The 12073-nt window shown below is 40.7% G+C and overlaps 1 protein-coding gene across 1 annotated transcript in view; it reads left to right on the top strand.

Moving 5' to 3' along the window:
* Positions 1 to 12073, top strand: part of MACROD2 (mono-ADP ribosylhydrolase 2) — a 1470694-nt gene that overhangs the window by 1313742 nt on the left and 144879 nt on the right. The window lies entirely within an intron of this gene.

Raw genomic sequence — 12073 nt, 5'->3', positions numbered from 1 at the left:
TCCTTGAAGGGAAAAATAATCTTCTTCTTTAGCTTCTGCTAAAGTCCAAAACACTGACTTTCAAAGAAACTGCCCTCACCAAGACCAGTACAAACAGGAATTTCACAGTGAAGGCACGTAGTGCATATACCCTCATGAGATTCCCAGCTTCCAGTGGGGTACCACTGACCATGGAGCTGCCATGGTATCAAACCATCAGCTTGTGTAATACCTCCCCTACCCAGCAACCCAACACAAGCAACACAGGACCATAAGTAATGCTTGGAGGTCAGGACTGGGAAAGAAAATCCCTAATTGGCTACAGCTGACTCCAGCACTTGTTCCAATGTGGCTACTGCATGCCCTGACTCGCTTCCTGTTCCCAAATGTATCCTTTTTAGATCCTCTTGAATAACATATGTGGTGTTATGGCACATCTGAGCAGGTTAGTGTGGGAGTTACAGGCAGGATAAGCCTTTCTGTACAATCAGATCTTCGTGTAGTTAAGAAGCTACTGAGCTGCAGTAAGTGACAGTATAAGAGTTCACCACCCACTCTGGGGCTAAGAAGTGATAAATGATATTACTCTGTTCTGGATTGCATTGAAACAGGCTGTGAATGCTTATTTACATCGTGCAAGCTGCAGGGCAGTGATGGATGAGGCAGGTGTGGTAACTGTGCAGTTTGTACATCTGTCCCTCCAGGTATGATGTAAGAAGCCTCTCTGACCTCCAAACTTAACTGAAGAACAGTAGACCCTTCTACAACTCAGTAGGTGACTCACAGTATTGGAAATTCTGTAAAAAACAGTCTCGTACCCTTTGTGAAATAAGTCACCTTTTACTCAAAGATGTTTTCTCACATGCACTGTAATTCCATCCCTTACTCACAGCTTTCTGTAGTGTATTTCCAGCACAAAAACAATTTATGTTTTTTCTTGCTTGAGCTATAACCTTTTGCAGGCATTAAGTGCCCACAAGCACAGGGTAAAAGCAATTCAGCATTTATAGCCTGTAAACGAGATTCAAATGCTGGACTGTTCTTAGCCACCAATAATCACATCATGTTTCTCTCACTCCCAGTTAGCTAAATCTTGGATTTTTCTGGTAAGATAAAAATCAAAATGAGTGTATCCTGCTCCTACATTGTAACTTGTTCCCAGCAGCTGTGTGACAGAGCTGATATCCCACGTGGATCTGAAAAACATCACAGTCATCTTTCAAGAGTTAGCACATACAAGCTAATTACAGCTCCTGAGCAGAAAAAACCCCACATTATACAGGTTTTAAAGTAGTATGACCACAGGTTAAAAACTGAAGCAATAGCAGCAGGCTGCAGTTTTCACAGCATGTCTGTGGAGTTAACACCCAAACTCCTGTTTTCTGCAGAAAAATGTCAGGGTCACGTTTCTCCTGAGCCGCCCATGACAGATGATGGTTGTTCTTGGCTCTTTATGGAAATCAAAGGGCCCAAAGCTCTTCCCACAGAGCACTCAGCTCTGCACAGGGTCACATTAATACATGTGAGATATCTCCACGTTCCCCACAGGCTCCTTGCACGTTTGCTGTGCTTTTTACCTGTCTCTGCTGAAGTAATAAATCTTTTGGGGCAGGAGCTTCCTCTCACCGAGGTAGAGCACAGAATTTTTTTTCCAGTCTCAGTGGAGACTTTTAGCTGCTGCTGTAAGATAAATGATAACAGATAACTACAATATAGATGCTCTGAGGTCTGAGGAATGATCATTTGTCTACAATATTAGTGTTTCAGATGTCTCAGCTAAAGTTTATTGGTTACTTGTTTGTTTATGAAGTGAAAATACCTGTGCCCAAAGGTAAGCAGTCAAAAATGATTAGTTTTCATTTGGAGGAACAGATATCTAAAACTCATTTTAAGCCCAGCTTTTGTTGATGCCTGCAGTTTGCAGACTCTCGCAGGGAAACATTTTTTTTGTGGTTTATTCAAGTAACAGGTAATTAAACACAGTACTAGGCAAACCCAGGGAATTGGGAAAATGTATAGAGAATTCCTCCAAAATAATTCTTCTGCAAGTCAAGCAGAAAACACCCTTCACTTGTTCTCTCTGATCCACTGACTCAGTCAATACACTGAGCAATTTAAAAGGTAGCTGATGGCAGCATCTGTGGGCACAGATAAGCAGTGTACTTGATGCTACAAAGAGCAAACCTGGAAAATTTGGTGTAGGATCACAAAAAGCATCCTTCATTTCTCTTTAATGATTTCTAACTGATAGGCCTCTTGCAAAATACAGTTTAAAAAGTCTTTCCGTGAATTCAGGGCTCACAAACAGTACAGGATTATCAACCCTGAGGCACAAGATGCACGAAACACATCCTGGAAAAGCAGAAACTTGGGAAAACCTCACACTACTGATTTCCCAGCAGCTCCTCCTCTGCCAGCACCTTCCCAAAACATCAACCTCTGGGCTCAGCCAGCCTTTCATTTCTCAGACTCTGAGCAAAGGTGAAACCTCAGAGTTTGAGCAACCAAAAAGCAGAATGTGGAGGTGCAGCACCGGGACCAGATGGGAGGTCCTGTCCCCTCATTGGCACCTCTCCAAAGTAGATGTATCTGTAGGGATAACCCTTGGTCCATAAAGTGCTCCCTGGGGAGGCAGTTCTGACTCCTACTCAGAACTACTTTCCAAAAAACTCCCTTTCCAATATCATCCAAATTTGGGTAGAAGTTCTGCACATCCATTAAGCAAATAAGGATCTGGGTAGAAAAGCTACTTATTTTGCAGACTGTATTATGTTTTCATGTTTTGTTTATAGCACTGGTTTATTTTAGGGCGAGAACATGCTGGTATGAGCTACTTTAGTAGGAGAAAAAAATAACTTTGTCACTGGTCAATGTATACAAAGACTGTGTTTTCCAAATGTCTTTCCACAGGTTGTTTTCCACCAGCTTGTTTTTGTTTGTGTCAGAGGGATGTAGTGCACACAAAGCTCATGACAATAATGCAAAGAGCAGAGGCATCCTGGCTTTGGAGGAGCAGAGGAGGATAATATTAGCAATGTAGAAAAAGTTATGTATTAAGAGGGCTGTGTTTGGGTGTTGCATCTTGATTTCAGGAAGTTGAGCTGATGAGAAGACTGTGAATACACTCAGGGTAACCAGTGTAGGTAGAAATCTGGTATGACTGCCCTGTTGTATCACTCACAGCTCTCAGAAACAGGCATTTAAACGTGATTTTGCACTACATCCCTCTGCAGACTGGGAGTCAGGAGTGTGTTTTGGTAATAATAATCCATCATGGAACAAGTTCCCATCTCTTCAGATGATAAACCCATTTGAAATTGCAATTGAAACCGACTGATGTCCAATTTTATGAGAGGTGGCCTCAGGCAGAGAGCTGCACAAGAATAACAATTGCTCCAAAGCACACAGCAGTTGGCTTTTGATATTTTTTTCATCAAGGAAAAAGTTCTGGGGTGGGTTAAGCAAGTGACACTGTAGGAAGGAGAAGCAGCAATGACTACCTGCAGTAAAGGGTGGCTGCACTCCCTCCTCCTGCCCAGTCCTTCATGATGGAGGGCAGGGGGACATCCTTCATTTACCTCCTATACTGTTTATTTCATGTACTCTTAAAATAAACATTTTTTTGTCAATAATCACAAAAGAGGAACTGATCAGTGAAATCATGCATTTTGTTTTGAAAGAAGTATAACTTCTCCCACTTTCAGGCATAACCAAACTCTCACCACCAAAAGTTGGTAGGAGACTTTCCTTAAGGGGCACATTTTTGTATAAATGTATGATTTCATTCTGCCCACCTCCAGACTCAGGGGTAATAACTTGAAAGTAGGTAAAATGTGTCAAACCAAAGGTCTTCAGAGGTTATTCTCCCTCTAATTGTGAATATGGATGTAGACTGTTCTGTATCCTCTGAATTATTGTTATTTGTTGTCCTCTGGTATCAGTTGTTTTTCTCCTTTTCTTTTTTTCCTCTTTATTTTCCCTTTTGTGCATTGCTACCCTGGAAGACTTCATTGTTTCCTTAGGTTTATACCTGGCCATACAAGGAGGATCTAGCAGGGAACAGAAAAAAGAACGCAGGAACAGAGAGGGAAAGAGTCAGATTTTTCCACAGGGGATGGAGTCTCAGCCTCCCCCTGTGTTTGCAGCACCTGGGTTTAGTCTCTCTTAAGCTGCAAAGTGGAGGTTTTGCTGCTCTGCATCAAACCAAGTGTGAATGCAGACTGCTAACCATGACCTGAATCTATAATGAATGACATCTGAAGCTCTTCAGAGATGCTCTATGAATATTTTAGTCAGAAATAGGTAATAGTTCAGCCTTGCAAATGTAATATACATAGAGTTGCCAATGAACAGATGTAGAATGGCAAATCAACACAGCATTTGTCCTGTTTTTCTAGAGAATGCCTAAACCTTCTCTTTAACTTTTGGATACATGGAAAAATGAAGTGTCTTTACTCTGGTAAAGCAGTTTTGACTCTACTCCCACTCATGTCATTGGGGTTTGGAGATGTTCAGGAAGTCAGGTCTTACAAGGGCTCTTACATTTGAAATTTTTTCCCAGTGTCCATAAACAGAAAAGCTGCATCTTAATCTACACAAGCTATGCTTTCTCTTGTTTTTTGTCTAGGTGTCATCAAAGGCAAGGTTTGCTTTATCAGCATAAAGCAAAACCAGATGAGAAAATGCAAGCTATATAAACTCTTTCTAGAACTTAGAATAGGTCCAATATTTACTTCCTACACAGTATCACTAGTAGTGATTCAGTTATGGAGAAATACAGGTAACAAAACTTCACTGAATTTTTAGTACTTTACTATAAAATAGTGCCTGAGAAACCAAGAAGAATGTGCAACCTATACTTGCATTCAAGAAATGCTGTATATTCTACTTTGGACAAGCCAGTAAATAGACTACAGGAGAGCTAAGGAACTGATGACCAAAAGAAGTTATTAAACACAATCTCTTCAACTAGGAATATAAGGAATAAGTCATGTCCCTAATGCAGACAAATCTCTAAAAAATTAACTAGGATGAAGCTCTGACTTTTATACATTCTCTGTCTTTGGATATGGAAAACTATGTTGCCAGTGTCTTACAAAAAATATTTTTACATGGCACTTTTCAGATCTTAAGTTGAATACAACACTAAAAATTTCCCTTTGGGCACTCAGGGCATTACTATAACACCGCTCTGCTTCAGATTAACAAGGCTTGTATTTTTCAGATTAGGTGTATTTTTTTCAGCATTTTATCCATTCAGTGTAGCAGCTCCAAGCACCCAAACACAACTCTATTGTACATGAAAGACCACGTGGCAGTGGTGGTCCTCAGCAAAAAGCAGCAATCCAGAAGGAAATGGGGACCAGATACTCTTAAATAATACCTATCCATTTGTCATCTGACTTACGGGAGCCAGGCGCCTGCCTCCCTTCCATGATGGCATCTTTGAAAACCTCCCCAAAGCAATTTCTCAGAAGTCTGCAGATACCCAGCACCAGTGCCCCCCTTCACAGCGTTAAGATGGTGCATTATTTATGGATTCAAATGGCACATTCTTCTTCCAAAATAATCACTGTATAATTGGGATAATGCCCTTGATTGTGTGCTACGGCCTAAGTAACACTTGGGTAGTAAATAAGTCTTGGCTTTCAGCCATTTGTTCAATAGTCAGAGCTGACTGAAGGCTTACCATCAAGGCATTCAAGAATAATTGCACTTTTTAAATAAACAAAAATTTCACAGTAGTAGCCATTTTCCTTAAATACAGTACTTTTAGATCAAAAAGAATAAAACCCCATGTTTTCCCACTTTTTTAAACTTTTGCAATAATGTACAGAGCAATCATGAAGGTATTTTCCACCTTTTCTCCTCATTTAACTCCCTTTCTATTATCAATCCCCTTGTATAAGTAGATGACTGTCAGATTGCAACAGGGAGTTGTTACCTGTGTGTAGCAATAGCTGTGGTGTTCATGCCACTGCAACCTTGGGAAGGTTTCAGAAGGAAATTAAGAAAGGTCTCCGGACTTCAGAAAATACAGTTTATAATGAGAAACAGTGGAAACAGAATCAATTTAGCAGCTAAAAGAGACAGTTAAGACTGTGATAATCTTACTGGATGTATTCCACAGTGCCATTCTGGAAGTAAATAAACTCAAGTTATTGTAGCACCACAGTAACTGTACAGCCACAGTAACATGTTGCTTGGCATGTTAATTAACTCTGAGTTAATTAACTCAGGAGTCAACACAGATTTCAGAGGAAATTTTGCAGAATGCACTGAGCCCTTACTTTGCTAAACTGAAGGAACAGTGAACTCCATCTCGAGAAGTCTGAGGCCATTTACTACACTGGAAAGGATTTTTTCCTCTTGACTTCCGTGTCTAATTTGGAGAGATTCCACTTTCGATAAACATATAAAAAATATCCCTCTGCCCTGCACTGAAAAATAAAATTTCAAATCCAGCCCTAAAAACAGTTGGCAGAACCAGACACACGGGCAGGAACTGCGCCACTGAAACACCACATTTGTGAAACAAAGGATCAACAATTACCCATCAACAGCACACCCAGCACTGAGCACCTGTGTGAGGGCAAAGACAGTGACTCAGACACCTGTGACTCCATATGGATACAGCTCTTCAGGCTCACTAGCTCTGTCATCATTGGAATATAACAAATCACTGCCTCTCAGTGCAGGGTTTGCTACTGCTTGATAGTCCTTGGTAAATCCTGCACGCTTTCTCATTAGCAGAATTACAAAGATCTTTTCTCTTAAGTATCCAGCATTTACATTGCTAGGGCTGAGCCCTCCAAGCGAAATCAGATGCATCTCCTACAAAGTTTTCAATACCTCAGGGCATTAAACAGCTTCTGTTTTATCTCTCCTGAGCAGAGCTGGGTCTGCATCTGTTGCTGTTTGTCTGTGTGGGCTTTATTTCCTCATTTGTAAAACGTGATTACAGTGCTTCTTTTCATCACAACGATGTTACCTGATTAGATTTCAACACAGTGCCTACAATTAAACATTGTAGGAGAGATCAGACAAAATGGTGATTTAAGTGTGGAAAGATTCAGCGACCAAAAGAACCCCCCAGAAGATTGTTCCATACGTGGCACTCCAGTAAGGGCTCCAGAAGCTCCCTTTCTTCTCTCTTTAATATCTGAAGATGTTAAATAAGGAAGACTCAGAACGGAGCAGCTAGGAAAAGGGAAACAGAGAACTATACAAGAATCAAAATATGTGCATGGAGAGTAATTTCCTGGATTTATCAATCTACGCATACAGAAGGAAATAACTTCTTGAGAATTCAAGCAAGATTGGAGATAAAATAATTTGGTGAAGTAACAGTAGTAGCAGACATCTGCCTAGGTTAGGAATCTGTCTGTAGTATTGTGGATCAAGTGACTGCACAATTTTCTGATCAACCCAGGAAGATAAAGAAATCACCGTAAATGCAACAATCTGTAGCACAGTGTTTCTGTAGGTTCCTAAACTAGTAAGGAAGAAAAGGGAGGGAGAAAAACTATTAAACAGTGAAGTGTTGCCTTTTACTGATCTGCCAAGAAAAGAAATCTGCCTCAAATACCTAAAATAACTATTTGTACATGTTGAGAGTAATGATAGTGAAAAGCACCGTAAATCTTCCTGGTTGATTCATGTGATCTTTTAAAAGCCATAATAAACATTAATTACATGCAAGTGACCTCCATAAAGTTGGGATATCAGGGCTGGGAGCTTAGTGATGGGCACTGTTACTCCTGGTTCCCTTCACCTCATGTAGTAGTGCTGAGAACACTCTTAATCAAATAATATAATGATTGATTCACACTGAATCCTTCTTGAGCTGGGTAAAGACAGTGAAAACAGTGCACTCCTTGCATTGCATGAGACTGAATAAAGACAGTACACACCCAGCCCATCAAGCAGAGCACTGTGCTGCAAAGACCCTACAAGAAACATGAACAGCAGCTCATTTTCCTGCATTTCCTTTGCAGTTTCCCTTCTCCTCCAAGCTTCCTCTGCAGAAATACAATAAGCTCATCTACATCCTAATTTTTTCAGCTTACATACGCCTGTTTTAACAAAAAGTAAAATAATCAAACTGAATTATGGTACCTGCATCTTCTTCATTGTGCCATTGAGATTTCCCTACAGGAGGAACTGAAAAGGTTCAGACAAGCATAACCTTGAAACTCCTTGAGCACGAGAGGTGTTTGACCTTTCATTCCCTCCTGGGGGGTAACTACAGAGTGATGGATAGCTCAGACTGATATAGCAGAACTAGAATCTGGCACTGAAACCTTTCTGAAATGCACTACTTTTTCTGAAATGACGTTCTACGACGTTTCTTTTGGAGGAATTTTGTATCTGTTCTCTTTTCCAGAAAGCCGGAATGCACCAAGGATACCTCTCTCAAAATGCTGCAGAGCAATGCTAAATAAGCTGTTTCTGAAAAAAATAAATCTAAATCATAGCTTGCAGGCTCATAAGGGTTTAGCTTTTAAGTGAATCTTTAGATTGCTAAATAAAGGCTCTTAAATGAGTTACCACCCTTTCCCAATGTCTCTTTCAGACAGCAGACAGAGATGCAAACAAGCAATTACTGATGTAAGACATTGGAGGCTTCTTCCATAGGGGAACATGTCCCATCATATCCATAAAAGAGCATAATTGTGAATAATAAAAGTGGCTCTATGTGGTTTTTATATGGACTGGGATCTCCCAGGAGCGTCTTTCAAACTACTTACATGGGATTACACCAGCTAAGATGCAACTCTGGCTGCTCTGTGCTGGAAAGACTGAAGCAATTTGGAAAATCCAAGCTTTGTGGCCAATACCTCCAGGGGCTGTCACACAATGGAATTACACTCTTACACATCCCCTGAGCTGTGGAGTCTATCCTATTTGTGCTCTTCAGTCTCAGCAAATGTCAAGTCATTTCCTTTAGGAATGAAAAGCTGAATACCACTTGCAATCACTCCACTGCTGCCTCAGGACCCAACAGATGGCCATCTGGCTCACTTCTCTGCCTCCAATAGCAGCCAAAATCACATGCCTTGGGAGAAGGAGGCGGTCAGAGCAAGCAAATAGGAATTACCATCTCCCAAGAGAGGATATTCAGCAGACTCTGTAAGACACTGGTGATAGCAGCGAGCTTGGGACCCTAAACAGATGAAGAGATGCCCTTGTTCACAGATAAATCCGTCAAGTTTTCAGGTGTTTCCTCAAATATTAATAATTCTGCTCAGGCAAGGAAACATTTACTCCTAAGAACAGAGATAACCTGCACAGGCCTGGGGCTCTGCTGGCTTCACCTCCTGCATCCCATTGCTGTCACTGCATCGTGCTGCCACGGCTCTGCAGACCCTCTCACTGAACTCACCCAAAAACTACCAATGTCCTCCTGCTTGCAACTTGATGGGCCCAGCCTTGAGAGCCTCATCTCTCACATGAAGCCAGGACAAAGCATGCCATTCACTGGCAAAATATGCCATTCACAGTGACCACAAATTGTCTCAGTTCTCTGCGGAGAAAAATAACTAATCGTGGTGTTTTCTGTGACTTTCTCACACCTGTTTTCCAAGGAAAGATAGAACATGAGGCCTTCTGTGGCTGAGACTTGCTCTAAGCTACAACAACATACAGTTGAGGTGCCAACTTCAGTCGTGGTGCCAACTTCAGTTGTGTTTCAAGGCAGCTGGACTTTTCAAGCTCCTCACTCAGGAAATCTGAACACTTCTGGGGGTAGCTGTGAAAATTTAACTGATTTCCACAGATCCAGCCTATGGAGTTCTTCACCAGTACACGGATAAACAGGACTTACTGCAGCAAATCCAGCAGATATCTAATTAGTAAATGGACATTCACATTGTTTGCAGTAGCATTTGGATGAAGCCTCTGATTTGTCTCTGAGTGGTCAAAGTTGGGGTGGTGGACACATCCCCACATGGTGAAATATCAGTGTAAGAAATGGGTATGCACAAGGCAAACATGTGGAATCAGAATGTGTACTATTTCCAAGGTCTTGTGCTGTTTCACTGGCACAAAGTCTGCTGTTTACTCTTTGCCTGTTGCTATGCATGAGAGCCGAGTATTTATTAGAACAAATTATTGGAAATGAAGAGAAGCCAAACAGGAAATCAATAAAGACTCGTTTATGCGAAAAAAAAAAAAAGTTTATCCTCACTTCTGATAAATAGCCAGGCAGGCAAAGCTGAAAGATCTTCATGTCAAATGAATATTCAAGGCACCGAAAAATAAATTTTGGTGAATTACAGCAGGTTCACTTAAAAAGATGCTAAATGTAGTTTCATTTTTTGTGCCTACGGAGCATGAAAAAGTTTATACACAATGAAATCACTAGATGAAAATACAACATGTATGTGACTTAAACTTATTAATGTGCCTTCTATCAGTTTGCCCAATTCACATAAAACAATCACTGTAATTACTCCTTCCTTGGAATAAAAGGACTCAATTTCTAGTAGTTTTTAATACTTAATTTCTCACATTTGTCTTATTAAAAGAGCTCAGTTGTTCTTAACTATACCACACTGATGTCATGGCAAGTATCTATCAGGAAATCTCTTTTCCTCAGCTCTGTTTAGCCCACAAGATTAATAAAGGCAGACCACACAGACATCCTCCACCCATTTCATGGCACTCTAAAAAACCTCTTACCACAAGACACCCTCCAGTTATCTCCTTTTCTTCCTCTCCTATTACTTTTTCTCCATTTTTGAGCATCATCTATCATCATCTTCATGGAGCTCTCAGCTCACACATGTTGATTTTTTTCCTATGACTTTCTGTGGTAAGGTCATTCTCCTCCTCTTATAGGTGGGCACAATGGAGCAGGTTGTAGTACTCAGTGTGAAGATGAGGAAAAGTGTAGGCAGCTGTGGTCCTCTTCCAGAATGTAGGAGAAAGAGGATGACAAACATTAAGATAAACAGAGAATTAGGAAATAAATCAATATGGACATGTGGGGAAATTAATGCTTTGGGTACCTTCAGGGCCCCAAAAGCATAAATTATATAATCAGTATTAATAGCTGTTATAACATCATTGTATGTTATTCATGTTGCTGCTGTGTTTTTCTTCACAAGATGGCAACCACAGAAACCAGAAATCAAACCAAAAAAAAGATATAAGTGACAGAAGCATGGTGATATGGCACAGAATGATACTCTGAATTTATTATCTATGACTACCAGAAAGACAGAGAGACAGAGAGAAATAGAGAGGGAAAGACAGAGAGAGAGAACACCACAGTTGCTTTAAGATGTGTATTAATTCTCTGGATAGCAAAGTACAAAGCCAGAAATACAGTGTCTGCAACAAAATCCTGAGGGGAAAATAGCAAAGAATTACCTGATGCAACAGATTCAGAGGATGAAGCTGCATTTTTTTCCCTCATAAATACAGGTCCATGATTTAGTATTTCCTAAAGGTTGAATATGAGCTGTCAGCAGAGAGATGGCTCTAGAGAATAATTAGCTCTATGTGGTGAGCAGGCTGCAAGCTGCCTGCCCTGGTCAGCATTCACTGCTTGTGGCAGAGTGTCAGGCACATACACACGAGATTCATCCAAAACTAGCTCCTCTGATCCCACAGCTAGCTGGAAGATATGGAATAGTCTCGAATAAACCTCCACGTGCACAAATACAAACTTCTATGTCCACCCATACATAGAACTTCTAGAGGTAAAACCATCCAGATGTTCACTGCTTTCCAGAGACAAAAAATGCAACCAGTGCTAGGAATGCACATAAAGTCTTGTTCAGAGAAATGTTGATCCTTTCACACTTCAATCCTCACCATGCAGCAACAGTTTCTTTATCTGACTTCGTCGCCTCTCTCCAAACACAGTAGTTATCAGCTCTGAGAAGTCAAGAGGGCAGCTCCTCACAGAACCCATAAGAATGAGCAATTAAAACAATTGTATAACAAACTATTCTAGAAATAATAATTAAATTTCCCCCTGAGTCATAAGGTTTGGGAGCCAAAAGTTTCTTCTGACCTCTCTAAATAAAAAAGGAGTTTCTGTTACAGGTTGCTGAAGAAAGTGTTCTGACAAATATACTAAAGA

This window comes from Myiozetetes cayanensis, unplaced genomic scaffold, assembly GCF_022539395.1.
Source record: "Myiozetetes cayanensis isolate MyiCay16 unplaced genomic scaffold, myiCay2020 scf2-11, whole genome shotgun sequence".
Taxonomy (NCBI): domain Eukaryota; kingdom Metazoa; phylum Chordata; class Aves; order Passeriformes; family Tyrannidae; genus Myiozetetes; species Myiozetetes cayanensis.
Note: the sequence above shows the minus strand (reverse complement) of the source record. Positions and strands in the feature narration are given on the sequence as shown.